The 27,503-nt window shown below is 37.9% G+C and overlaps 2 long non-coding RNA genes across 2 annotated transcripts; both read right to left on the bottom strand.

Moving 5' to 3' along the window:
* Positions 1–1,729: 1,729 nt before the first annotated feature.
* LOC128788323 (uncharacterized) lies at positions 1,730–5,960 on the bottom strand. Its single transcript, XR_008431025.1, has 4 exons — positions 5,765–5,960; positions 4,905–5,004; positions 2,040–2,196; positions 1,730–1,952 (listed from the first exon to the last, which is right to left on the bottom strand). It is a non-coding gene; the product is annotated as an uncharacterized LOC128788323 (long non-coding RNA).
* A 2,534-nt stretch (positions 5,961–8,494) lies between these two features.
* Positions 8,495–9,097, bottom strand: LOC128788322 (uncharacterized). Its single transcript, XR_008431024.1, has 2 exons — positions 8,859–9,097; positions 8,495–8,677 (listed from the first exon to the last, which is right to left on the bottom strand). It is a non-coding gene; the product is annotated as an uncharacterized LOC128788322 (long non-coding RNA).
* Positions 9,098–27,503: the final 18,406 nt, after the last annotated feature.

Genomic DNA, 27,503 nt, shown 5'->3' with positions numbered 1-27,503 from the left:
AGTGATTGACCAGCTGCCAGATTTTTCTTCTGCCAGATGAATATTCTTCCTCTAAGAACCTGGGAGGGAAATTTTGCATAGAAATTCTGCATAAGATCATAATTGCATCAACCATGCATCTAGCTGGGTTTTCTACAAAAAAAAAAAAAAATCCTTCCAAAAACCTTTCATCTCTACTACACACAAAACCAGGCTTTTATTTCATTTTATTTGGGAGTATTTCAATATAGAAATCAACACACCATCTGAATGTTTGGGTTTTTTAATAACTGATCTTATTGCTTTCTGAGTTTGTTTAACTTCTTATTTGCCAGTAGCCTCTAGCTGGACTGTAAAAAAGACAGATACTTATTTTATTGTCAGTTCTTGTACTGAAATAGAAAGCCATTGACTTGGGTCACTGTGTAGGGGACCCTTCCTCTGCATAGAATTGATATATTTTTTGAAAAAAATTAAAAATGGAGGTTCAAGTCTTTCATCTTTTTAAGTCTTCACAGCATGATATTTACATGGCACAGTTGTATCTGAGGATGAAAGAAATGATGTTAGATGCAATTTAAAAGCTCTCTAATCTTCTCTTAGCAGTGCTGCACCCTTGATCTTCCTATGGGGACAGAGAGGGGAGAGAGGGTGCTCACTGCTTGCTTGTAGCCAGACAGGAGAATGTGTGGCTCCTGGGACAGAGCTACAGGGCTAGTGTCCTGCCAAGGATGAGGAGAGGGTGTCCAGTGCCATGTCAGTGAGGTCTGATGCATGGGAGGGTAGGTGTAACCCACCTGGATCTCTCCTGCCCTCTCCAGGCTCCAAACAGATCTGAACATTGTGCAGGAGAACAGTGGTGAAAACCCCACTGAGCATTTCATTGCTATTACTGTCTTTCCTGCTGCTTTTGGTTGAAAGCATGGTCTCCCTGTTAAATTCTACTATTTGTTTCCTTTTTCCCCTCTGTCCTTTCTCCATTTCTCTTTTTATTTGCTTTTTTGTGTGCATGTGCAAGTCTGGCTCCTCTCAACTTTCTTCTGCTTCTTCCCTTGCTTCAGCACTTTTGTTTGTTGGCACCAGAAAAAAGTTACAAAAACAGGATATGAAAATATGCCATGTGAACAGTATAAGATGAATGCTCTGAAGGTTCAGGAGTTGCTGCAAAGTCTGATTGCTCTTTAGATGTAGCAAGAAACGCTTATAGATGGGGCTGCACGGAGAAGAAACAGTGCCACCAAAGGAGCAAACTCAATGACCATAGAAACAGAAGGTTTAGGGCTTGGAACAGTCCTCAAAGATCATCCAATCCCAGCTCCCCCTGCCATGGGCAGAGTTACCTCTCATTAGACCAGGTTGCTCAAGGCCTTGAACACTGCCAGGCTGGGGCATCCACAGCTTCAGTGGATGCTTCACCTATTCCATATCTCACCACCCTCTCAGGAAAGAATTTTTTCCAGATATGTAGCCTAAATTTCCCCTCTTTCAGTTTGTACCCATTATTCCTTGTCCCATCACTACAGTTCCTGATGAGAGTCCCTCTCAGGCTTCTCTGTAGGCCTCCTTCAGACACTGGAAGGTTGCCATGAGGTCTCCACTCAACCTTCTCTTCTCCAGGCTGAACAGCCCTGACTTCCTCAGCCTGTCATCACAGGGGAGGTGTTCCAGCCCTCTGATCACCTTTGTGGCCCTCCTCTGGACTTGCTCCAAGAGTTCCATGTCCTTCTTACCTTGTGGGCATCAGAACTGCAGGCAGTACTCTAGGTTCCTCTAGCAGATCCAGGTATTATAGCAGATCCATCTAGTCTTTTTTCATTTTCCTTTGGACCATTAGTTTTATTCAGTTTAGGCCAAACTGAAACCTCATAAGTAACACTTCTAAGAGTGACATGTAATTAAAGATACAAATGCTATGGACAGTATTCCAGAAATAGTACTTTTCAGGGTTTATGGGGTCTCAAGGGTCCTGGATCCTTCAAGCAGTACCAAAGAGAAATGTTAGTCGCCCTATTTTTTTGCAATATAACAGTTTTCCAGCTACAGGCGTTCTTGGCACTCACATGACAGCTATCATCCAAGAGGAGAAACTCTGCCTGTGACCAGAGCAGTTACTGTATGCAGTGCTCCCAGATGTTGTTTACTTCAAATGTGACTTCTTGTGAATGTGTCCCATTTGGCAATAGTAAAGCAGCAGAGGTGATTCCATGTGGCACAAACCTAGTAACAGAAAATAAAGAGTCCACAGCATAAACTGTGTACTGAGCTCTGGATGAATGTTACCTTTTTTTCTTTATTGTATTTTATTTTGTTTTTGAAAATATCTTTTGTTTGTCTATGGAGAGTTCACAGAGAAAATAAATACTGTACTATTGAGTTAGTTCCTGGGGCTGGACTTCTGCATGTCTCCAGTATGAACAGGAGACACTGAGCAGAGACAGATATTCAAGACTGTCAGGCTGGAAACCACCTTGTCCCTTGCCTGACAAAAATGAAAATCAAATTAGGAACTCTGTAAGCTTGTTTTAGAGTCACTCTCATAAAACATTTTATAATGTCAGGACTGAATGCTACTCTCGGACAGCAACACAGAGTATTGATGAGCTAAGTATGATTAGCATATCTAAAAGAAACCAAGTCTTTTGATCACTGAGTACACTTTTATCTACTGTTAAGTATTGCACAGACTTTAATTGTTCTTGTCCTCCTATGTGAAAAAACACCAAAAAACCCTTCCATGCAGTGTTATAAGATTGAAAGCATTTGTTCCTTGGAATGGAATGATTTTCCATTCTTATACTCTTCCAAATATCACATACCACAAATTTAAGAACACCAAAATTGAATTACTGATATTTATTCAACAAGCCACAAAAATGCTCAGACCTTTCAACCACTAGTATTGCAATCAGTGTGGCTCCTATCTGAGTGCTGATGGTGAAAATGATGGCTTATTTTAAAAATAAAAAGTAACATTCCAGACACTCCCATCTTGGTTGAAAATAAAAAGAATTGCTTGCTTTAATAAAAGCTTCAGTTAAAAATAAGCCTTCACTTTCTTACCATTAATGGCAATTGAAAAACTCCTAACCTATCTTGACAGTGGTTGATTTTGTTATTTGGGGTTTTCTAAACTTGTTAGTGTTATTATTATTATTGTTATTATTATTGTTGTTGTTTTTATTATTGTTGTTGTTTTTATTAACAACTATAATACTACTATTATTGTTTCATTGGTACAATCTTCTGGGAAGTGGATTTGTATTTGAAAAAAAAAGGAATATATTGCCATGCTTTTTAATTGGATAGCATTTCTAATTAAAGTAATGTGAAACAGAGAAACGGGGAGAGAGAGAGAGAGATTTATCCTAAAATTGCTAGTGGCTGTGGGGTGGAGGTCATTATAGTATTTGGCAGGTATGTGGTAAAACAGGCTTGTCCAATCAGAGTAAGGTCTTGAACTATGGCTTTATACACCCAATTACACCCAATCCTACCATCCAGACTTGGTCTTTAGCTGTCTAATGCAATTAATGTCTAGTTGCTGATATAAAGTAAATCCATGCCAAAAAAGAGAGAAAACTGCTTCAATCCCATATCTACAGCCTAATAAACCAAGCCATAATGTGCACAGGGACTGAATGTATCCAAGAGGAGAGCAGGAGTGGTGAGAACCACTCATCTCCTGTGAGGTTTTTATCTGTACTTGTTAAAAATACTCTTTTGGTTTCCAGATAGTTAGACATGGTGCATATATTACTGGTGAGAAGGCTGATGCAAGGTTAAAAAAAAGGCAAACAGTGAGAAACTTTAGGGTAAATTATACTTTGAGTCTGTGGGCATAAATTATTAATCTCCAAAGGATAATGTGGAGAGAAAGTACAAAAAAAAAAAAAAAAAAGAAAATAATGATCAAGGCAAATTTCATTTCTTCTGCAGCAACTATGATGTTCCAGCTTTCAGCATTCCTTACAAGAGATGTTGGCCTCTTTAGAATTATTCTGCTCAAGCATAGTATTAGGTACTTATGGCCTGAGAAGCATTAATTTAATTTTTCAACATCTCTGCCATTCCATCTACTTTGTCCTACCAGATAGGCTGAATAACCATCTTAGTACAGCCTTTTCTTGCACAGGGGACTAGATTATTAGTGTGTGAAGTGTCCCCTAAAAAGGGACTGTAGGGTGCTGTTCAGCTATTTCAGTGTTTCTTTCTTGTGTATTTTATGAATTGAATTAAAAGGCTAGGACAAAACAGATCACAGACAAATTGGTAAAAAACTGTATATAAGGACAGAAAAAATGTCAGACAAAAATTATTAAATTAAAACATCTATGGAAGCAGGCACACAAAGAAGGATCAGGATATCCTTAGGTTTTTCTTTAGACTTTACTAAGGACTCAAAAAGAACTGTAAAATATATTGTACCACTGGTTGTTCCCTAGTTGCTGATACTAAGGTCTGGAGCAAAAGGCTTGTCATGAAAGGAAAGAGTGGATGGATAAAGAGAAAGGACTTATATTCTTCTATTTCTGTGTTCTCTCTTCTGATTTTTTTTAAAGGAAAAGTTCTTTTTTTTTTTTTTGTTGAAAATAAACCTATCTTCCGAGTTTAAAAGTCCTTCTGCTACTCCTGAAGTCTCATTTCATGAAAATGACACAGACCTACCTCACTGTTTGGCAAACCATAATAGTGACAGCAACAACAACAGCAACAAAAATATAAAATTCTCATGCTCAGTATTTTCCTCTACCTTTTCAAGTACTTTGAAAACAGGAAAATACAGATTTTTTTTTTTTTTCTGATTGTAAAAGTACCAAAGTTATTTTATTTTCATTGCTTTCATAGTTGCACATATTTGAGAAATGAAAACAAGAAAAAGCAACTGTACAAATAGTAGAAAGTTAGGAGTTAGCTTTCATAGTTACCTCTTTTTCATGTCTCAGAAAACCACAAAAGGATTCTTTGATCCCAGTTGGTCTAATGAAGTGATAAATTAGCTCGTCATTACCCACTCCTCTGGCAGTTCTTTGGGCAAACGGAAAACACTTATGAAGCCAAATATTTTGGTCTGCAAGGGTACAGGCTTTTATTCTAGCTAGGAATAAAAGATATGTATTACATTCTAAAGGTGGGGAGATTTTTTTGTTTTGTTTTCTCTAATTTGTGTCTATTGATGTTTTCAGTTAATTTTTGTTGTTTAAAACACCTTTTGTGTTCTTCATGACTCTTAATTCAACAATAATCTGACTGAGCCACACAGGAATGTCTCACAACACTAGTGACTAGCCAGTGATATTTAAGTAATCATAATATAAGTGGTTTGGAAGAACTCTGTTCTGCTTTGGCATCTCTATCACTGTTTGGAACATATTTCAGTTATTTTTATGACGTTTTTATCTGATATTCTGTAAATAGTCCTGGGAGAAATATTTTGTAGGGGAGATATAGCATATAAAAATATACCAATACAAGAAAATACTTCAGACTATTTTAAATAATCATTTTTGTAGATATTGCAGTAACTGAACTTTTTGTTTCATTTTCCTAAATCTTTTGTATTTTTGTGTTTTAAGGAGATGAACAAAGAACAGCTGGATAACTTTAAAACCCCAGTCTTGATGCAAACATCTAAAGCCTTTTGACTACCCAAAGTTTACTCTCAACTCTTTTGATAGGCCCTCTGTACTTTCTAAGTACAATGCACTTTTTTCTTATGACTCAGCCATTGTCACCTTTCCAGATAGTTCTAATCATCCATTACTTTAAACTTGTAAATCTTGCTTACCATATTGAAGTCAATGAAAATTATTCTCTAATAAGTATTTCTGGTGGAAACAGTAAAGACAAGACGCCTAGACAGGACTATAATAACTTTCCTTTTAAAGTGATACAAACTCTGACCATGTCTTCTTTCCTGCTCTTAGACCAAAGTCTATGGAAAAAAATTCTGCTGGCAAGCAGAGAGACCATCTCCAGGCCCTCATACCATCACATGGTGCAAGGGACTGTTTGAGGGTGACTTCCTTTTGGCTCCAGCTCCTTGGGTTTATGACGTAGATTCAAAGGCACAAACTGTCACACAAACTCGCATTACTGTCATAAACCTTAACAGGCCTCTAACTGGCTGCTAGAGCATGAAGTCAAATGTTTGAAGCAGAGTATTTTATGGCAACCTCACTTACTCTGTCATTTATGGAAGGAAAATTAAAGCTATGTTTCCACCAAGTTCAAACGAGGTTTCTGGAAATATATCCTTGTAAACAAAATTGCAGATTCTTCCCACCTGCTTCTGCTTTCAGTCCTGATGAAATGCTAAGGTCAATTATCTGAAAATCTGGGGAAACTTCTGAGTCAGAAGTTGATCAGTTTCCAAAAAGAGAAGAAATCCAAATGGGAAAAAGAACAGATAAGGTAAACTGTTAATGGTGAAAAACAGGTTGGCTTTTTTAATGTAGTCTTTCAAGTTAACACGGGGAAGTTGTGAAGTAATAGAAACATAATTTGTTAGTAATAACACAACCTGACATTTATTTAAAATTGATGGAAAGTTTCACAATAAGCACATTTTGTCCACATTTTTGTCTGCAATGCAAGAGTGCTGGGGCCATTTTGTGTTCCCAGTGAATAAAAGGAATAAAGGATCCTTCTCTCAGATTTTCTGTTTTTTTTGTTTTAAAAAACTAATCCACCTAGACATTATGTACATATAATGTGAAAATTCTGGATGAAATTTTTTGATCAGCCACTTTTAAAGTGGAATACTGAAGAAAAAAAACATGTATGAAGGCAGAGAATTTAAGAGAATTTATTCCTCTACAGTGTGATAATCAAACATCAAACATCAGGTTTAAAGTGTTAGAGCCAGCTTGTGTTCTGATTCATAGTGACACGAAGCTTATAGATTTAGCTCATAGATGCAGAAACTACAGAATGAGATGTAAAGTATGTGGAGAAGAAATGGAGACCAGTTGGGATTTTGGGATATTTGTGATGCAGAAGAATATCACTAGTTCATTAGCTGTCTTATATTCCTTCTTTGGGAAGCTAGCAATACATGAGTGGAGAGAAAATGGAGAATATGTGGGAAAAAAATAAGTTGGAAAAAGCAAAGTGTCCTTTTAGCAGTATCAAGAAGCCCTTCTGTTTACTGTAGAACAGGACATGAGAGTTTGGTAAGGAATAGAGCCCACGTGATTTTCCCTGCTTACTCTCCACACCCAGTTTGTAGATGACAAGAAACTGTAGACACCAGTGTTATTCTCAACTGTACCTGGAATTTAATTTCCAAGTAAGTCATCACTTTCTCTGTCATCAGGATCTGATTCTCGGTCTCCTGCAGTTAATGGCAAAGATACAATTGATTTCAGGGAGGAAAAAGTCACTCACAGACACTCAGTGGTCTGACTGTTTGATCACCCCTCTGCTTAGGTCAGCTGATGTCTCAGTTATGCCTTTAATAACCACAGACATAACATGAGCTTGTGGGTAGCAAAACATAAGCAGAAACACCATTCCAATATTGCTGTAGGAGCTATAATACCCCTGATGAGTTTCATTCTCTACATATTTTCTGGATTTGAGGCAGTAAGTTCAAAAGTCACTAATTGTGTTTTTTCAGATTGCTTGCAGGATTTTGTTCAAATAGCATGCAAACTGGTGATCTGTCAAAGGTCGAGAACCTATTCTTTCTTAGTCAGACTTCCCTTGAAGTATTTTCTCTCTTTCTCTAATGCTGATCTACACTTACCAGCGGAGGTGCTAAATTTTGGAGTGACCCTGCTGGTTTATTCCTGAGCTCTGTTTGACTGGGGAGGGATAAATGCTGCTGGCATGTTAAGTATGATATCACGAAAGAAGAACACCAAATCCAGAACAGGCAATGAAAACATTGCAAATGTTGAGAGGCAAAGAATAATATTCCACAAATTGGAAATGCCATCAGATGAAGTCAGCGAAATGGAATGTATGTCATGAGACATAGGATGTCTGATGAAAATAAAGAGGGTTTAAGAAAGTTATTGAAGACCTAAATATTTCAGTCTCTGATTCAGGAAGTCTGAGAAAGAATAATCAGCTGTATTGGAGCCTTAGGAATCTTAATAGGCATTTAAGGAGGGGCACAAATTTATGCAAGTGATAGGTGGCTTTTAAACATCTGTTTTTACCAGTGATAATTCAGCTGAGATGTTGCTTGAGATATACTATTTTAAGGGAATGAGCATGAGATCAAAGAGGTGCAAAGGAAGAATGATAGAAAAAAATTAGCAAATTCAGAAATAAAATGAGTGATATGAAATTAGAAACTTTAAAAATACTCAACAGTGGATTTCCTGAGTTACAGACAATAACAATACAAGCTGCAGAACGTTGGCTGCTACACTAGGAAATGGAAATAATTTATTTACATTTTAAGACCTAAAGGGTAGTATTTTAAGAGCAAAAATATAATTCTTCATTAGAAGATTGAAAAAGGTAGAAAAATAGGAATTTAAAATAATGTTGTAATACAGTCATGTAATTTTTAATTATAATCTTCATTTCCCTTTTAATGTTTAAACATTAGCCAGTCCTGTATTGACTTTGTGGCTGAAAGGAATTTTATCTCAGTCTGAAGTTTCTCTGATTGCACATGGTTTTTCTTTTTCATTCTTTTCCATATGTCTGTAGTATCTTCAATGCAGGAGAAAAAAAAGAAAAGCTGAAGAAATGAATGGGCAGAGCATTTCATTAAAGAGATTACATCTGTATCTGGACATATCTCATGGAAATCTGGATTAATCTTCATCAAATGAGTGTGGAAACTTTAATTTTGTTCCAAGAGTAATGAAAATGTTCTGGATAGAAATGTGCATCATTTAACAGCACAGCCTCCTTCTTACATTGTCTGTGTATTGCATTACTCCCCAGGGAACACATTCCTTCACATTTTTTTCCATCAAAGCCAGATTGCTGCTATGCCACGTAAATTGAGGCAGTATTTGAAGCGAAAGAGCTGGTGGCTCATCGTTATATAAACTGTGCTGACGAGTTCAGAAGTGGTGGGGTTACTGAGTTCCCCAGTTCTGTCTGTTCAGCAAAGGGGATTTCAGGGAGCAGCTCTCTGGCTGCAGTGTCTGGAGCCATGGAGCCCACGTCACAGAGCAGCCCAGTGCTTCTCTCAGGCTGGTTTGTAGGGTATCCCAGCTGCATCACAAACAGGCTGTGGGGTTGGCTATGGGGGCAGGGGCATGGTGACGTGTAGGGTGTCTTCCCAAAGTTGTGACTGCTCATAGTAGCACTTTGCAGAGGGTTCTCTGGTGAATGCTGGGCTATTGCCTTTTGTGGGACTGCAGGAGCATATTTCCTGTCTCCTCCTTCTCTGTTTCATGTTATTCCTTTACTTGGTGCTTTTCCTGCAAAGTGCCATGTTATAAACTTCCATGTACAACAACTGCCAGCCCAGCTCAGTGCAACTGGACCCCTTAGCCTTGCTGAAACAGCCTTTGCTCTTTTTTCATCACTGGAAAATGATACTCTGAGCATGGTGGAAGAAGCCTGTTTGTTTGGTTGTTTTTTTTTTTCCTTTCCCTTTTTTTTTTTTTCTTTTGTACAGGGCTATAATTTTCTTCTTCCAATTAATTTCACTGTCAATGATACTTTAACTTTTCATTAATGAAATAAGATAGTCAGGATCTTGGCAGTGGGGAAAGCCTGAAAGCTGATGAAAGGAGCTGCAGCTACTTTTTTTTCCTCGTGTCTTCCTAGGGACTACATAAAGCAGTTTGCAGGGACTCCTGACACAAGGTGAGGGAAAACAGATAGGAAAGATGCTTTAATAAAGCAATGTTAAAAAATCTGGGAGAAAAAAGAAAGTTGTTATGTGAAAATTTTACTAAGTAAAAAACAAATTAATTTAATTTTTTTTCTCTCCTTCCACTTTGAAAACCAGTTGAAGGTGAACAGCATTGTCCAAGACCCATTCAATGGCAATACTACTCCCCTCTTCTGTAACTTGCTTCCATTTCTTCATGGAGTTTGACAGTTCTGGCCTTTGGGAGCTTTCTAGGAGGCTCATACAAGAATTTCTGGCACCAAAACCCATTAGGTTTGAATACATATTTTCAAAGCTAAAAGGGATAGTACTTTTCTCCCAGCTGCCTCACTGCTGCTGCTTTTAGTGTGTGGCAGCTGATCTGATCTTGGTGCAGATCAACAGAGCACAGATACCACATATCCCTATTTTCACTTGGGGAAAAGGAAAATAGTCACAGCAGGAAAGTGCTTTGATAACAGTTTGACAGGAGTCAATAAGGAACATCAATTCAAAGCATCTGGACAAACACTGAACTGCTTAATGCAGTGAAAAAGAAGTGTTGTTTGTCCTTGCTTTACCTATTTACTTAAAGTTAGTAATCTTCTTATTTTATCCTTGTACTTTTCTCTACCTTTTGATCCCAAGAATCTAAGTAGTGTATTATAAAACTATGAACTCTCTAACTACACAAAGAGCTCTAGTTTCTAAAGCAGTTTTGTAGATTGTGCATAGATATCAAATGTGCTTCTCCCAACCCCAAAGTATTATAAAATACTTTATAATATGTATTTTATGGCACTGTGTAAAGCAATAGCAAATTACAATGTATGCTGTTCCACCAAACTCTTTCATCTGTCTAATACAAGCTTTCAGACTTATTGTGAAGTTTCTGACACCAAGACAATGAGAAAGTATTCATTATTTAATTACTTCATAACATAATTGCTGTTCTGTGTTTCTCACAATGTCAGACAAGTATCCAGGAATAGAAAATAGTAAACATATAATGGGCAAAAAAGATGAATGCAGGAGGAAAAACCAATTTGCTGGGTTTGAGATTTATGAATTTGGTCTTCTCACAAGAAACTCAAACCAGCATTGTATGGGCAGAGTGCAATGACAGCAATGTTTATGGAATTCCCATGACAAAAATAAATACAGAATTATATTGAAGAAGTACTTTCATGTAACCTTAAGCAGAAACGCTCTAGTTTCTCAGGCAAGCTCTTATGTCCTGGGTTGGGATAATTTTTAATAAACTCTTAGACATCTTTGAGTCTGGTGAGATAGAGACAAGTAATAATATATAGCTGCTCCTTCTTACACTTTGCATTAGACATAGATGCAGAAGGGATTATGACAGAAGAAGTCAAAAGGTGAAGAAAATTCTCATTGAATGAGAAAAATAACACAGAGGATTGAATGACATCTGCCTCAAACTTTCAACTTCCTTGTCTAGATTCCATAAATATTGTGAAATGCTCTGTCTCTAATATTAACAAAATGTACCCAAGGGCCTTTGCTAAAACTCTGCTAAATCCCTCTCCCCTCCCCCTGCCTCCTGGAATTGCCAATATTTGTGGTCTTCCAAAAGAAAAAAAGAATGGTAAATGTAAGTGTAAAGTCTGTGCTACCTTCTGGAGTTTTTATTTTCATAGTTACCCTCAATGCTAATTTATGTTGATTTTTTTCTTCAACATGTCCAAAACTTACCTTAAGAAATAGCATACAATTCATAGATCATGCCTCAAGAGAACTTCCATATGAAACTTGCAGAACTGAAGCTTCCCAGAAACCATCAAGTGTTACAAGTTTAGATTAATATCATGAAAGCTGGCAATTCTTGAAAACTGTGATGATCATTTCAAATTCTACTTTTAGGGATCCCAAATAGAATTTTGCAAGGAGAGCATGAGAGGACCTGTTAAGAGTGTGAGCTGATATCAAGTGCTTAATCCTAATAGCACACCCAGCTAATTTGAAAAGTGAAATTAACTTTCCTTGCCCTAATATAGTTGTCAGACAACCTCTTTGACAAACAAGGTATTTTTTTCATCAGAAAATATCTGTCTCCTATCACTGAGCCTCTCCACAGGTATGTGCTATTTAAACAAAATGTAAGAAAACCTTTTTATGTTCAGGATAGAATTGCTAATTAAGTGTGAAAGAGAAAAGCAGAGACATCTCCCACACACACCCAGTTGCCTGGTCATTAGAGCACACAATGCACTGCAAGAACTTTGTGCTAGTCCCAGGGCGAGTCCCAAGTGATCATTGAACTTGTGTTTGTCAAACGAGAGGTGACGCCTCAGCTCTGCAGAATGTGACTATTTTGGGATGTAATGATTTCTCCTATTGCTCTTTAGTATAAGGAGAAAATATATGAAGTCTTAGGGCCATTATAAAACCTCAAGAAATGCAGTTCCACTCAGTTGTATTTCTGAGATTGTAAATTTTGATATACAGAAAATATGTTGACCAACTCAAGTGGCAACATTTTGAGCATGTTATTTTTATGGAAACAGAGGAAAATTCAAAATCCCAGTGTGCTGCCATTAATGACAACAATCAAAGGCTGCAACATCTATAAAGCTTAGGATGGTTTAGGACATTCTTTAAATGTCTTAAGATAAAATAAAGATCAACACCAAAGTAGGCTTCAGTATTCTGGAAGAGTATTTGACAGATGAATCTATCTCCATTACAGTGAGTACCATAAAGCACAGGCTTGAAATAGGACTTAAATACTGTATTCTCATATTCTGGAAAGTTGTAAGAAGAAACATGCCATGGAGTTTCACTTTCTGAAGATAGACAAGCATAAACTAACTTCACAGAAAAATGTTTCTGAAGCAGCATCCTCACACTATCCCCTAAGTAAAAATACTAATTCAGTTAATGTCCTTACCCTAGCTATACTGTAAACCCTAGCTATATATATGTAAAGGATGGAAATCCTGGACAGGTGAGTGGTATAATTACTGCCTTCCTTTTATAAGGAAGGCCTGGTTCTTGTCACTGAATGGGTACAGCACGTGGAAAAACCAGCATGTGAATGGGAGGAGGACCTGGATGCAAGGTATTGATGTTAAAATAGTGACTATTCCTCATAGCTTAAAACTGCCATGATGGATGGGATGCCAAGATGGTGGAAAGAGCAGATTTTAAAGTGTTTCCAGTACTTTAGGGATGTGGTTTATGGATCTTAGATATCCAATCTCAGCTATCCCTCTAGGCTTCTTCTGTGGCCTATGGAAAGAAATTGCACAGCAACATGGTCATTGAATCATCTTAATATAGGTCTGATGCTGATGTAGGGTGAATCACTTCCTATGACAGCCTAACCCTCTCCATGCACTAAAAAGCTTGCACACATATCTGATTACTTTGGTTGCTTCACTTGCAGATAAAGGAAGTTAGATGAAATGAAAGTCTTTTCCCCTTAGCACTGTAACTTTTAATTGTGCAACTTGTGAAAAGTAATGATGCACATGACAAAATTTTCAAATTCCCCACATGAAGTTTCTTGTCCTGTTTTGAGGCAACTCAGGTGTTAATAAAGAATGAATACAAGAATGAATGAAATCTCATTCAGAACAGTGGGTTTTGCTGAGAGAGTTGCCCAATGATATTCCACACTCTGTGATGGAAGTCAGATTTTTCTCAGTCCTTGTGAAATGGTTTCTCATTTTGATTCCAGACAAGTATCTTTTTACTAATACATTACCTATGCTTTAAATGAGATTGATAGGCTGTTCATAAACAACACATAACAACCTTAGAAAGAATGAATTTTACTGAAGTTTCTGGATATTTCACCTTGGTTACTAAGTGACCATTACTAAAATTCTAAGCAATTTAAAAGCAAGTAAAAAGAGGAACTGGATGAAACCTCCATGAATTCTACATATTTCTTTATTGGGTAAAATGATCCTAGATCTTGGATTTACAGCTGGTCTTTTACAACACAGTTATAATATTGAATGAACTTTCAATTTCCCTTCCCTTCCCTTCCCTTCCCTTCCCTTCCCTTCCCTTCCCTTCCCTTCCCTTCCCTTCCCTTCCCTTCCCTTCCCTTCCCAAGTATGTGGAAGTTATGTGAACTTTTGTCCAGCAGTTTTAGGGACATTCTGTCTTAAAACACTCACAGAGCATGGAAGTTAACAAATCAGAGCCCTACATGCCGTACTCAGTGTTTCACTGCAAGCAGTACAACTGTTGTGAGAGGAAATGCACCTTTTTATCTTAAAGGTCATAGGAGGTACTGTGTCAAATAAATCACCAAGTGTTGTGTATCTCTGGTTATTACACATATCCTCCTGGAGAGGTGAAATTCAAGACCTCTGGTGTTTTGATGTGTGCTTGGGGGATTCACAGTGCTGGGACCCAACTGCACGCTAAAATTGGATGGTTTAAAGTCAATTCCTCCTTGACATACCTTTCAAGTCTGAGCAGATTGGAAGCCCTCAGGGTTCTGAATGTGACCTTCTCTGGAAGCAGTTTATGAGATTAACTCTCAAAGCACAGCTGGTCTCTGTCTCCTGTTATGCTACACATTAGTGCTGCCATCAAACTCTATTTGGAAAAGCACAAAAATCTGCAAGTCTAAACTCAAATATGACTGAGTAAAACTTGCCCCAAGTTCTTTATGTTTCCTTTCTCTTTGTACAGAGTCCTTCATCGAAACTGCTGCCTGAAAGAATTCCAAGGGTTAACATCACTGTAAATAGTTTTGCAGAGTTCCTTATAACTTTGGAGAGACTTCAGGTTTTCTCTTATGTACAGTGAGTCTCTCAATATCATGGTGAGGAAAAGAAGCTCATTTCCCCCAAATTTCCACAGAGCCTTTTTTTTCAGAGAGATCTGCTTCATAACAATGGCAGCAGTAGATGAACAGTTTTTAGGAAATAGGAGTCAGCAACTAAAGAAATGCGAAGTAGAAGCTTCCTTCTTGCTCACATCCTGTGATTAACTGCCAAGATCAATCCATGGAGCTTTATTTTAAATTTAATTTATTCAAAAGTCCACTACATAAACAGCATGGAAAAAATGAAAACTCAGACTTTATTAGTTACATCACAGTTCCTGTTTGACATTTACAGAGGGAGTCTGTGGCTGTCAGAACCACAATAAGAAGAAAATTGAGTACTACAACTAACCAGTGTCTGGACCAAAATAGAGTGAATTAGAATCACGTATTTGTCAAGACTCCTCCCTCTCAGTCATGGTTTTAAAAATGGAAGTTCCTGTATGTTTGCTGTCCCATGTGCCCTTTCATCTTGTTACCTGCTCTGGGACAGAGCTGCCCTGAACACTGTGCTCCTAATGTGGGAGCAGCTGATCCAAACACTAAGGTAGACATAGTGAAACTACATGTTATTTATTCCCTTGTTATGCCTTGAAAACATAACATTTCCTTCTTCCTTTGCTTATTTGCTACTTTGTATCTGAATATGAGATTACATTACACCAAGGATCATCACTCAAAAGACCCACTTCATGAGAGTCTTCAGGCCAATAGTTTTAATCCTGAAAAGATCACACTTTATTGAAGTGTGACAGCTATCACGGAAATGACAGCAGAGGAGTAAATAAGAAATAAAATTTGGACAGAAAATTGTAAGAGGTTCAGTAGAACAACTGGGGCTTCCAAATGTAAAAAAGTTCCTCTCTGGATTTTTATTGAGCTCATTCCTAGTATGATAAGAAAGCCTGTATGACTTTGTTTTAAAAGCTGGGTGTTTTTTCTCTTTTTGTAATTTAAAATATAATGACTTTGAGGCCCTGGTGGAAGCATCATGCATCTGTTACTCTGTTTTTAGAGCAAGCTGACTTCTGTCTCGCGTAGGCTAAAGGATATGGATTAAATTTCTTGGAACTTCTGAAACTAAAACAGGATACCTTCTGATCTGTAGTTGAAGCTTTACTGGAAAAAAATTACTAATAAATCATACTTATAAAGTGGGTGGAGTGGAGGAACTGCCTCAGCCTTATCCCATTCAAAGCCTCAAATACAAGTTTGTGTTGCTCAAACCCCTGGAAAATCAGGTGGCTCCTATTTAGATTTACTGGCCAGTTAAAGCCTGACAAAAAACCCCAAAACATTCCAGGTAGTTCTGCATAAGCAGAAAAATGAAGTATGAATAACATAGTAATAATCTCTGCAATTAGGGGAATAACAGTTCAGTTCCTTTTTGAAAATAGAAATAGGCAATATCTTTTGGAACAGAGAAGAAAAAAATTATGGAAACTTTCAGAGAAGCCCAAATAGTCATTGACAGTCACAGGCCAGAAGTGTTCTGATAAATGGTGATAAATTATACTGTTCTTACAATTTGGAACATGTGATAGAGCAAATGAATGACTACACTGGAGAAAGAGGACAATCAGCAAGGATGCGAAATTACACTTGGCACAGTTTGCTATGCCTCAGGGATTTCTAGAGAATCAGTCTTTCATTTTAGCATGAGCCCAAACCCAGAGTTTTTTGGGTTTTTTTTTTTTTTTTTTTTTTTTTTTTTTTTTTTTTTACTTTTTATAACTTTTGTGGCTGGTTGCTAGAAATATAAGTTAAAAAAGAAACTTGGACATACAGTACACATCTTCACTTCCAGAACTACATCACAATCTGGATTGTTCACTTTCCTGGGGCAGGGGAGAGGAACAGAGAAAAATAATTAAAATGAATATTTTCTTCCTTGCATTTATTCTCTGCAGGTATAATAGATTCTAGATCAAAGAGGTTCTTTGTTAGTAGAACCTAAGTCAAGCCCCAACTAAAGACAAATCCAAATGGTGTCCTTTTGATCTTTTGCATTTTCATTCTTGAAACCACTCCCTTAATGCTCTTCATACCTTTCATCATACGAGCTTGGAGGGTAGAAGATTTTCCCCACTGTCAAAAAGGGGCTAATCAACACCTCTCAGGACAAAAATCAGTGGGATTGTCTTTGAAGGGAGGGTCTGCATTTTAAGAAACCTTCACCACTGCCCCCTGTGTAAAACCAGCACTCTGGAGAAACAATAAGCAGTGGCCTTTATGACATGAACTGCAGACAGTTACTAGACAGACAGGCTGACCAAGCATTTGTTTTCAACATTTTTGTGGATTACTGGTAGCTTTTCTTTATCTGCATCTGTAGTTCTGTGATTTGTCTGCTTAAAGGAAGTCAAATAGCACCAGTGATCAGGGTCTTTTTCTGCTTTGAACTATATTTAAGGTATGTATAATTGGTTGTGGAATGTTTGTTGTTTTCATATTAAAAACAAAATCAAACCAAAATCAGTGCTATGTGAGAAATTTAACTGCAGAAGTCTTTAATGTTTACTGCAATAGTAATTAGCATTTCAGCAGAAATTTTCAAATATCCAACAACAATCAAGGAAACCAGATAGAAGGCAGTGGAGGAACTGTACAAGCAAGAGTTTTGATTCTTATGCAGGACCTCTGAAAAAAGCTACCACAGCACTGTGCAAGCTTGGTATTTCTGAAAAAAGTCTCAGAGTATAGCCCTGAAAAAGATATGTGGTAAAAAATTTTGGTTTTTTTGAGTTTATTTCTGCATTGCCATTTAACAGGAAGTATTCAAGAATATAATATTGGAGGTGGCTTTCTGAAAGTAGTTGAGGTGCCACAACTGTGAAATAAGAATTTCAGGACCTGCTATTTTGCAGCAAGATTTTCCTGACTCTTTTAGAAATGAGATCACATCTGGTGTGCAAAGATCGTTGGATATGTTGTCCTTGATATGAATGGCCGGGTCAATCATAGGGCATAAGGGAATGAGGTCTCAGAATTCATATATATGTGTACAAACACACAAGCAGAACCACTGCTTTCAGATATCACTGCAGAACATGACAAAATACAACTGGCAAACAGGCTGCAAACAGCTGAAGAGCTGTTTTTAATTAAGTTCAGTGCAAGATGATGGAAGTACATTTCTCTTTTCCTGTTGAATGAAGATGCACTGATTCAGCAATAATTGAACCCTAAACACTTTGTAAACTTCTTCTGGGAGGAACTGCAGGAAATGCCAGCAAAGTCATCTGTGAGTCATTAAGAAGAAGGAGAGACAACTCTCTTGAAGCCAGTCTTCCCTGTCCCAGATCACAAAGGGAAGGCAGTGATAGTGGCAGATCATCCTAAAATGTCCTACTTGGCATAACCAGTCCATGTTGTGAGTTTTCTGAAAATAGTTATGGGACAATGGGGTAGTCTGATGTGGTCTAAGACTTCTTAATCAAAGACGCTCTCATCTAACAGCTCTTTTACCCATTGCAGTAGAACTGTTTTTATAGTGCTTATGTTAGAAGAGTAGGACTGCATTTATGTTTCTGCTTTGTGACTGCCAGAGCCCTCAAGTGCTTTATTATAGTACATTGCCAGTTTTGTTGTAACTAAGGTGGAGAACTCCTTACGTCTGCAAGTTGGGGGTTTTTTTAATGTGAAACCATAAACTCTTTCTGGTCTTGTCTAGAATTTCTCATGATTCAAGATCGGCTTTGTGGTCCAGACCTGGGTCAATAAGCAAAAGTTTCTTAAGATACAACTTTCTGAATAAAACACCATTAAATGAAACCTGTTGCTGTGTCTTCATGTGAATGAACTCTATGTAACTATGTCTCTATGCCCATGGAGCAAAGCCTGGCTCCTATTCCAGGATCTCCTATAAGCTCACTACAAAGCTGCTGCTTCCATGAAAAACAGGACCAGGAAAAATGATTTTTTTTTAATTTGAAAAAGAAAAGGGAAAAAAAAAGTCGAGGAAAAAAAAAAAAAAAAGAAGAAAAAAGAGAAAGAGATTTGTTTTTGCAGAGAGTTATGCTTAGCTGTAAGGCACCAGATGAATCAAAGCGAGCACTGGCAGGCAGAATATCCCAGCAAGTATCTGCCCATGAGCCAGGGGTTATATGAACTTAATTGCTCAAGGGAACATACTTTGGTTGCTGATTCCATGTCACACCCAAGCAATGTAAATCTGAACCTTGCTCTTGACTGAAATTTGAGAAACCTCTGCAGGCGTTTCACTTAAATGCAGCTCTGCTGAAGGGGGGCATATGTGCATGGAAGAAATCTAATCAGAGTCTTCCAGCTAACTAGAAGCTGATTGTGAAAAGAAAGTGTAAGATGTGCGTGCTGGATGGGAAGTATTGGAGGAATATCCAGCAGCAACTTTGGGAAAGAAGGAAGAACTGCACAGAGACGGAGAATAATAAAAAGAATAAAAAGTCAGGGAGCAGTTAAAGGGTAAAGGAGGGGGCTGGGAATTCAGGGCAGCAGAAAGAGAAAGAAAGTAAGTCAGGGAGGTAGGGGAATGTCAGATGTGGCTGAGATCAGAGATCACTCTGCTTTTCCTTCTCAGATGTGTTCTGGGTTACAGAAACTGGTCAAGGGTCAATAGTGCCCTCCTTCTGTCTCCAGTTTTGTCAGAAATTGGGTGAGGTAAGAAACAAAGAGAGAAAGATCATATGGATTGAATCATTAGAAAAGGAGGTCATTTAAAGGTAAAGCATGGACAACTGGAAGAAAGCTGGTGGCTTAGATGATGTACTGTGAGCAGAGAAAGTCCTTGGAGGTGCATGGATCAGATAAACCAAGCAAAAAAGAAAACCGACTGAAAAAGCTGCAGTGATGTCCTAGATGTGACCTGCTTGAATGACAGCTCCACAATCCAGGAAAATTTCAAAACCTGTGTTATTTCTAGCATCTTCTGCAACAGAAGATGCTGAAACAAACAATCTCCTGTTATGTACTAGCTGGCTTTGGCAGAGTAAATTGTTCAAGGAGAGATAGAGCAAAGGAAGGAGAGGGGGAGATGGAGGAAACAACTGAAAAAAATAGACAAATTGCAGGTAACTTGTTGGGAGGGGAGGAAAGATGAAGAAGGTGAGAGACCATATATTTGTATTTTCCCTACAATATCAATTTCTCAAAAATGAAATTTTTCCTGGAAGTGTTTGTATCAGGTAAACAGCTGTTTGATAGTGCTAGCAGATGAGATGTGGTTGCTCTCAGTCAGAAACTCCATCCAAGCTGCCATACATCCAAATGTCTCAGGTATGTTTCTAAGCAACTATGCAATACACATACATGGATCTGAAAAGCTCTGGACCCTTTTTGTATCTGCTTCCTAGGTGAGCAACTGTTCTCATTATTACTGTACTGAAATAATCACGTTTACTCTGCAAAAACTAATATTGTGAAATGTGCGTAGTATGTGGATCCAGCCCATCTTGACTACATCACTTTGCACAGACACCTGTATATCAGGACTGAAGAGAATACGGCAGCCCCAAATTACTCTTCTCTTCCACACTTTTTAATTTACAATAGCTACTATTTATTCTATACTAAACACTATCTACATATTTGTTATTTATCTCAAAAACCTTGTTAGAAATTTAAAAATGTAGGCATTTCCCGATTACCTTAACCCCTTGTCACAGTAAAAGGCATACTGGAAGGAGTTGAAGTAATTAGGTCTCCCAATAGCAACCATGTTGCCTTAGGAAGAGAAACATTAGATTAGCACACAGACTCCTGAAGAAACACAGAATTAACAGGGGTGGAAGGTACTTACAACCTGGGAGAAACTGCTCTTGCCAAAATGGGCACACTTGCTATTTGCTGCTGCTCATGGTTTCTAGGCAAGATCAAGATCAAAAAAATGGGTAAAAGGTGATCTCAAATGGGTAAAATTGCACATCCTGATTGATTGGAACTATTAAACAGTAAATGCTCTACAATGCCAGTACAACTAACTGCTGACAGTAGTTGCAGGATCAATGACAAACACTGCCCTTGGTGAAGCAACAAGTGCAATTGTGCCACAAAGTGTGAAGTATCTATTGTAAATGCTGAGCAAGAGACTTGCTGTAATATGTGAAAAATTTGGACAGATTGAGTAGGAACCTATGAGATCACACATCTTTTCAGCTTTCAGACATAAGTTTCCCTTACATCATGCAGTTGAAATTGTCTGGAGAGCTCTAGAGAGAGAAAGGAATCTGGGAGAAGAGATTATTTTTCACAATTGTAAACATGGGGGTTAAAAAGTTCCCTGGTATCTTCACCACTTACCCGTTTGAAACTATTTAGAGCACTAAATCCCTTTGCACATAGCTTTTTAGATGCTATCAAGATATGAAATTTCCTTCTGAAATTTCTGTCACTTGTCTAGCAATGCTTTATATTACCTTATTATTTCTAGTATGCAGATAATCGAAGCTCAGTCCTGGATTTCAAGGTTAAGCCTCTAAGCTGGTCTGTGATCTTCTATTAAACAGTCAGAAAATAAGACTTATGTGGAAAAGCTGAGAGAACTGGGTTTGTTTAGTCTGGAAATAAAAAGTTGAAAAAGGAAATGATAACAGGTATGCCAAGACAGCTACATGGAAAACAGTGACTGATTGTGTTCCTGCATCACAGGGAATAGGATGTGCAGACACTGGCTTATTTTGCATCAAGACAGATTTAGATCAGTCATTAATGGAGAATGTGTATGGTTACTTAGAGAAATTGCAGAATTCCTTTAAACACCTAAGATATGTTCATTCAAATACACAGATACCTCACAGTATAGGTATGCTTGAAGCTGCCCCCAAACACAAGGATGAGCTGAACGTCTGCCCTCTTGAGGCACCTTCCAACCACCTGCTTCTATGATGTTTTCTCAAGAAAGTAGTACAGGGACAGCCCCTGAAACCTGCCAGTGCTGGAAGATGTCATACTACCTGAGAAGCAAGCAGGAGGAGAATGACCTCTTTCTCCCTCCCCTGGCTGTCTGAGAAGCCTGACCAAAGCTCCCAACAGTAGCTCTGATGCCAGACAAAACAAAGACCTTCCCTCCATCACTGACAGCTCCATCACTGTAGCTGTCCCATCTTTCTCACATGCTGTCCTCTGCTCCCCACACAGACTCCACTTTGACCATTCCACCATTACTTCCCTTTTTGAGGTCCTGTGGTACCTCTGTAGAACAGACCCAGACACTTTCTTTTCATGAATGCTCTAGATGCTATCTAGATTGAAGTCCTCAGGTTTGTCCCATTATGGATGGTTCTGTGCTCTTGTAGGCACAATAGCGAGTTAAGGAGTGCCATGGGAGACACACACTGTGTGAAAACAAAGTCTTAAACAATTTTGTGGTGCAGGAGTTTGATAGAAGTTTCTTGAAACTCCTTTTTGTTTCCCTCCTGTGCTAATGATGACTGCATTTCCCAATTTTTGTGCAGAAGTGGAAATTCCAAAATGCTCATGGAAAAGTTTTACTTGTGGTCTGTGACCAAGACATAGGCATAAAGTACTGGAAACATTGTGAGAGCATTCTACCCACCAGCTTGGAAAAGAGTAGCAATATTTATTTATTTATTGCCTAGACCAGCTAAAGCATTTAAGCAGTAAGCACCAGGGCTTCTCAGACATTTATTTATAGCCTATTTTTCTATTTCATAAACAAGAGAATTCATACTTGTGATTGCCAGCCTATCCCTCTGTACTCTGTACTGGCTCAACATACTTTTAAAAACCACTAAATAAAACACCTTCCAAATTTCTGAACTATTTTTACATTCATCAGGGTGCTATAAGTAGCCTCAGGACAGTGTTCGCTCAACCAGCTAATCTACATTATGAGATGAAACTTAGAAGTATACCTTCTGTCCCTCGAGTTGCTTTTTTCTGCTTCCTCTGGAACTTATTGACAAGCTCCAGAACTGTCACAGTGGTGACACTGTCTTGTCTACTTCCCTGGTTTTAAGTGTCCCTGATTCTTTTCTTATTAAAGCTATTTGCTATCAAAAGCTATTAAAATACTGCCTTGGTCAATTCTTAATTTGATCTCAATTTGCTGAAACCATTAACTCACTTTTCTGGTCATTATTTTTCTTTGGTACTTTCCTTACCACTGCTACACTATTTTTATCTTTTAATATGTATTTTATCAAACATGAGGGTGATATCTTTCTGTATTAAAAGCAATTCAGAATTTTGCTCTTTGATACAGAGGAACAAAGGTTTCATATTTACCTTGAAAGTTCATTAAATTAGACTGATTTTTGCAAATGGTAGAGCCTATATTTTGAATTTCTTTCTCATTCTGACAAGTAGCCAGTTTCGATCCAAAAAACCACCCAGTTCTGTACTTTCGTCAGTTTGTGGAGACAATTTCCCCAGTGTTACTCAACCTCTACACACATCTGGAGCTCTGTCTTTAAGGGTGCCAGTCATCTTTTTCTGGGAAGGAGCTCAAGGGTTTCTTCCATTTTGCCAGAATGAAGAACAATTCAAATATTCAAGGCTGGTAAACTAGCTCAAATCCTAGCAGCTCTTAGAACGTCTTTGTGATTACTGTATGAAAGATGTAGACTGACAGGTACAAAGCCAACATTTAATTTAGCTCTGAGAAAAATGTTCATGGTGTTTTATTTTCCAATAAAAAACTTCATTTCAGTTCCTGAACTGTCAATGAATGAATACCACCTCTGACCTCTGAAAGCAAACACTCCTCCACGGCCAGTCGTTAAAAAAAAAAAAAAAAAAAAAAAAAAAGCAGAAAAGGCTGCTTAGAGCCTGATTTTTGTTCAGATTTCATTGTGTGAATTAAAAAATTGTACACACATTTCACAGATGAAAAGAGGAAAAATGTGACAAGCATTCTAGTTTGGAAATCAAGGTTCTTAAAACCATGCTGAGTGTCAACAATTACAAGTTCTGTTCAACTGATACTACAGCCATCGTCCCAGTGGAAACAGCTCTCATTATAGTCATTGTATTGAATCATGCAAAGAAGAAAACAGCTCAGGAGAAAAATTTATTCTCTCTCTGGAAAATTGCATACATTTCTTTTTGTCCCAAGGAATTACACTAGCACACCCACAGCTAGCTCAGAAGAACACACCTTTGCATTTCATGTAACACCAGACTGACACCTCACCATGAGTTTTGCCAAGCAGAAAGAGAATGCACTTCCAAGTGAATTTATATCTCCATTCCATAACGTACAACGTATGTTCTTGCCTCTATTAAAAACATCAAACACGCCTGCTATATTAATGGGAAGCTCTTATGCAAGCCTCACATCCCAAATATTTTTATAGTTAGCCTGTTTTTGAGGGTAAACATAAGATACATTATTCTTCTTTCCAACATTAAGTCTCTACATATGTAAAACATCACCAGAGGTCCCTTCTTTTCTTCAAGCAGACTTTCTCTGCCTCTCTAGATTAGTTTGGCTATTACAGCACTTTTAAGGCACTCCACATGTTGATGAGTAAACCATCATTTCTCACTTGTAATAAGATTACTCAGTCCTTGGGAGCAGATTTATTATCTGCAGTTATTTCATGTCTAATCACAGCCTTACTCTCTGTAAGGAAAATGAGCAGGCATGGATTGCATTTGAGAGCTTGGGGTCCTAAATATTGGGTTATGTGTACGTAGACTTTGCAATATGAAAGGATACCAAAAGGAAACAATAAAAGAGGGAGGGAGGGCTTTTTACAAACCTAGGCTAATAATGGACTTTCTGCACATGTTTTAGAGCTTTTACAAAAGCTGAAAACACCTTCACCATAGATGATGTCATCTGTTATGAATAAATGGCTGGGAACAGAAAAATGCAAAGGAGGGAATATGCTACAACAGTGGAATAAACAGGCCTTGTAGTAACTGTGTGGTGAGAGACTTTGTGTGAGGTATAAATCACATTTCTCCCAGATGGCATGGGCAGCTGTCCTGGAGGAGAAGGGATATGACAGGGCCCAGGTGTTAACTCTTGAAGTCCCAGGTATCATTCTGACCCTGGAACCATGCAAAAGAGAATTTTGGGAAACCTAAAATTCAGGTAATCTTCTTCCTTTCCTACCCATCCTCCAGGGTGAAATTCAGAGACAAGATCTAGCCAGAGACTTCAGCTACAAGGGCAGCTCCAGAGGTAGCCCAAGGAGGGTCCTGTGAGGATTGGAGACATTCCAACCTAGGGGATATTTTGGCCTGTAACTACCATTAACTCACCTCCATCTGAGCCACAGCTGCCTCTCCTCTGACACTGTTTCATTATCCCCTGTTCCTTTCGACGTCCCCTTTCTTCTTATCTTTGCTTTTACTTAGTGTTTTCCTCCCAAGTATCGCCACTCTCTCTGACACTATCACCAGTCTGAGATCTGCTGCCACTCCAGGGGTAATGTCTGTGTTTTCAAACCATTCAGGAGTCTATCCTGTCTGTTTAGAGTAGATGCTTTTAGCAGCAATCTGCAGCTGTGGTTCTTCCAGAGCTGCCTCCTAGGTTGGTGTTAATGTGTAGTCGTTCTCCATTGTTAACACACAGGAATCAATAAACAAGAAATCTACCTTTATTGGATGGCTAGTGCAGTTAGATGTGATGAAATAATAGAAAATACTATTTTCCAAGTATATTTCTTAATGTGGAAGTTTGGAAGTTCACTTTCCACCATTTCCCTTCTCTTAATAGATGTGTTTTTGCAGTTTCTGGGAGTTAGTACAAAAAGTTATAAATTACTTCAGAATCTCTTACTGGTTGGGAAGAAGTTTATATATGTATTTGAATATAGGCAAATGAACTGTAAATATTTTTTAACCATGGAAACCTGGGTTTGGTGATGACTTCACTCCTACAGAACACTCTAGTGATCTTCACAGTTTTCAAGGGAAGGTTAAATTCACTAAAAGATCCAGGAAATGCTGTTGGGATTTATAGGGCTCATTGGCTGGCACGTCTGTCACACAGTGCCTCCATTGCCAAGTTACATGGGAAAAGCAGCACAGTGCTCCACTGCTGCAATATCATACAGCTGGGGTGCCTGGTATATTTGTGAGAGTCATGCAGTCATAGAATATCTGAGCTGGGACTGTCAGGGTCTTCCAACTCCTGGCCCTGTGCAGGAACACTCCAAGAATCAGTGGTACTATCACATTAATTTAATACATTAGTATTGAGATTAGAAGTAGGAATTGAAATGGCATTTTTTCCTCTACTGTACTGCTCACAAAGATAGTTTGCAGTACATTTTAAAATGTGATAATTTAAATGTGATTCAACGGTGTGAGCAGTGTGCCTGTTACTTATGTCTCTGTAGTCACACAACTACACAACTGGAAAAAATGATACCATGGTAAAAATGTACTCAGAAATAACACAGATTGGAATAATCAGTTTAGGATGCAAGAGCATTGTAAAAATGATGCAGTTCATATCATGCAGTTTTGCCCAAATCTCTTCAGATATGTGTGGCTACTATCCTTATGAGTGGCAAAATGCTTTGAAGAGACAACAACAACAACAACAATAACAACAAAAAAAAAAAAAAAGAGAGAGAGAGAGAAAAATTCTGGTATTTTTTTAGTCACAGCAACAACAATGTGTGTCCTCATATTTTCTTTACTTAATTCTTATATAAAATTTCATTTTTGGATACTTGGAATTATATTTCAAAAATTCCTCTTCAAGTAGACTGGGAACTTTTTTCAAACATTTGCATTTTAAAGTAATATTTGAAGTCAAAACTGGTGATTTTAGAGAATTGGTTTTGGTAGAACACGTTAAGAAAGTAATCAAACAGGTTGGCAAGAATACTGGATACTGTAGAGCAAACTAATACCCAACTCCTACAATCCACTTAGCAAGAATGGCACTCCTAGCTGACAGGACAGGAAATTGGTATTTGGTAGTATAAAAAGTTTTGATTTATTAAAAATTCAAGAAGTAAAATAATGTGTGCTTGTGTCTCTGCTCAGGAAAATTTTCCTCATTTCTCTCCTCTGTTTTAACTAGTTCCTGTGCACTCCTCTGCACCATTGCTTGGAAACATTTTCATGGGATTTTAAAAACAGAGTAAAGATCTCTGGCACTGAAATGCAACATTGTTTATGTGGCAAATGTTCTTCAAGCACACCTCTTGTAACCATTTCCATACTGATATGTATGAAAGTAACAAAGCTGATTTTTTTTAGTTTGGTGCAGCTTCTCACTTAACCATGTAGCATCCAAAAGCCTTGTGAAGTCAACTGGTAGCAGTAAGAGCTTAGCACCTTGGAAATTCTTTTCTGTTACCATCTAACAACTATCAACAACACTTAATACAATTTTTGAGTATGGGTCTGTGAGGCTTAGCATAATGCAGTAGAAGGCTTCTCGTGCCTTCTTCACTTCTCCACTAACACCTCTCATAATTTCGTCATGGTCCTGGAGGGTGACACTGCCACACGGCAGCTACTTCATCTTACCCCTTCTACTCTTCTTCCTGCTCCTCTTCATGTCACAGTAACAGGTTCCTGGATTGGTTGGAGGGTCAACAATCTGTTTCTGTGTCAGTGATTTGATACCTTCTACTACAATTGTCCCTTCTTAGAACAAGTTTTACAATATAGTGAGTTCAAATTCTGGCTTAAGAAGAATAAGTTTTGCTAGTTTGAGACCAATTGAATAGGAATTCTTAATTTATCTTTTTTTTTTTTTTTTTTTTTTTTTTTTTTTTTTTTTTTTGCCTTTGTACCAAATTTGGGTGAGTTTTTTTTGGTTTTTTGTTTTTTTTTTTTTTTTTTTTTTGTTGTTTTTTTTTTTTTTTTTTTTTGTATTTTCACTTGATCTCTTACCATGATTTTATTTTACAATAGTTTTCTATCAAAAACCTCATTCCTTTGGAGAACTTGCAGTTTAGCAACTGTACATAGGCAAGTAGCAAAAAAGAGGGAGTTCCTAAAAACAGCAGC

This window comes from Vidua chalybeata, chromosome 5 (genome assembly GCF_026979565.1).
Source record: "Vidua chalybeata isolate OUT-0048 chromosome 5, bVidCha1 merged haplotype, whole genome shotgun sequence".
NCBI lineage: Eukaryota > Metazoa > Chordata > Aves > Passeriformes > Viduidae > Vidua > Vidua chalybeata.
This window is presented reverse-complemented; position numbering and strand designations above follow the sequence as displayed.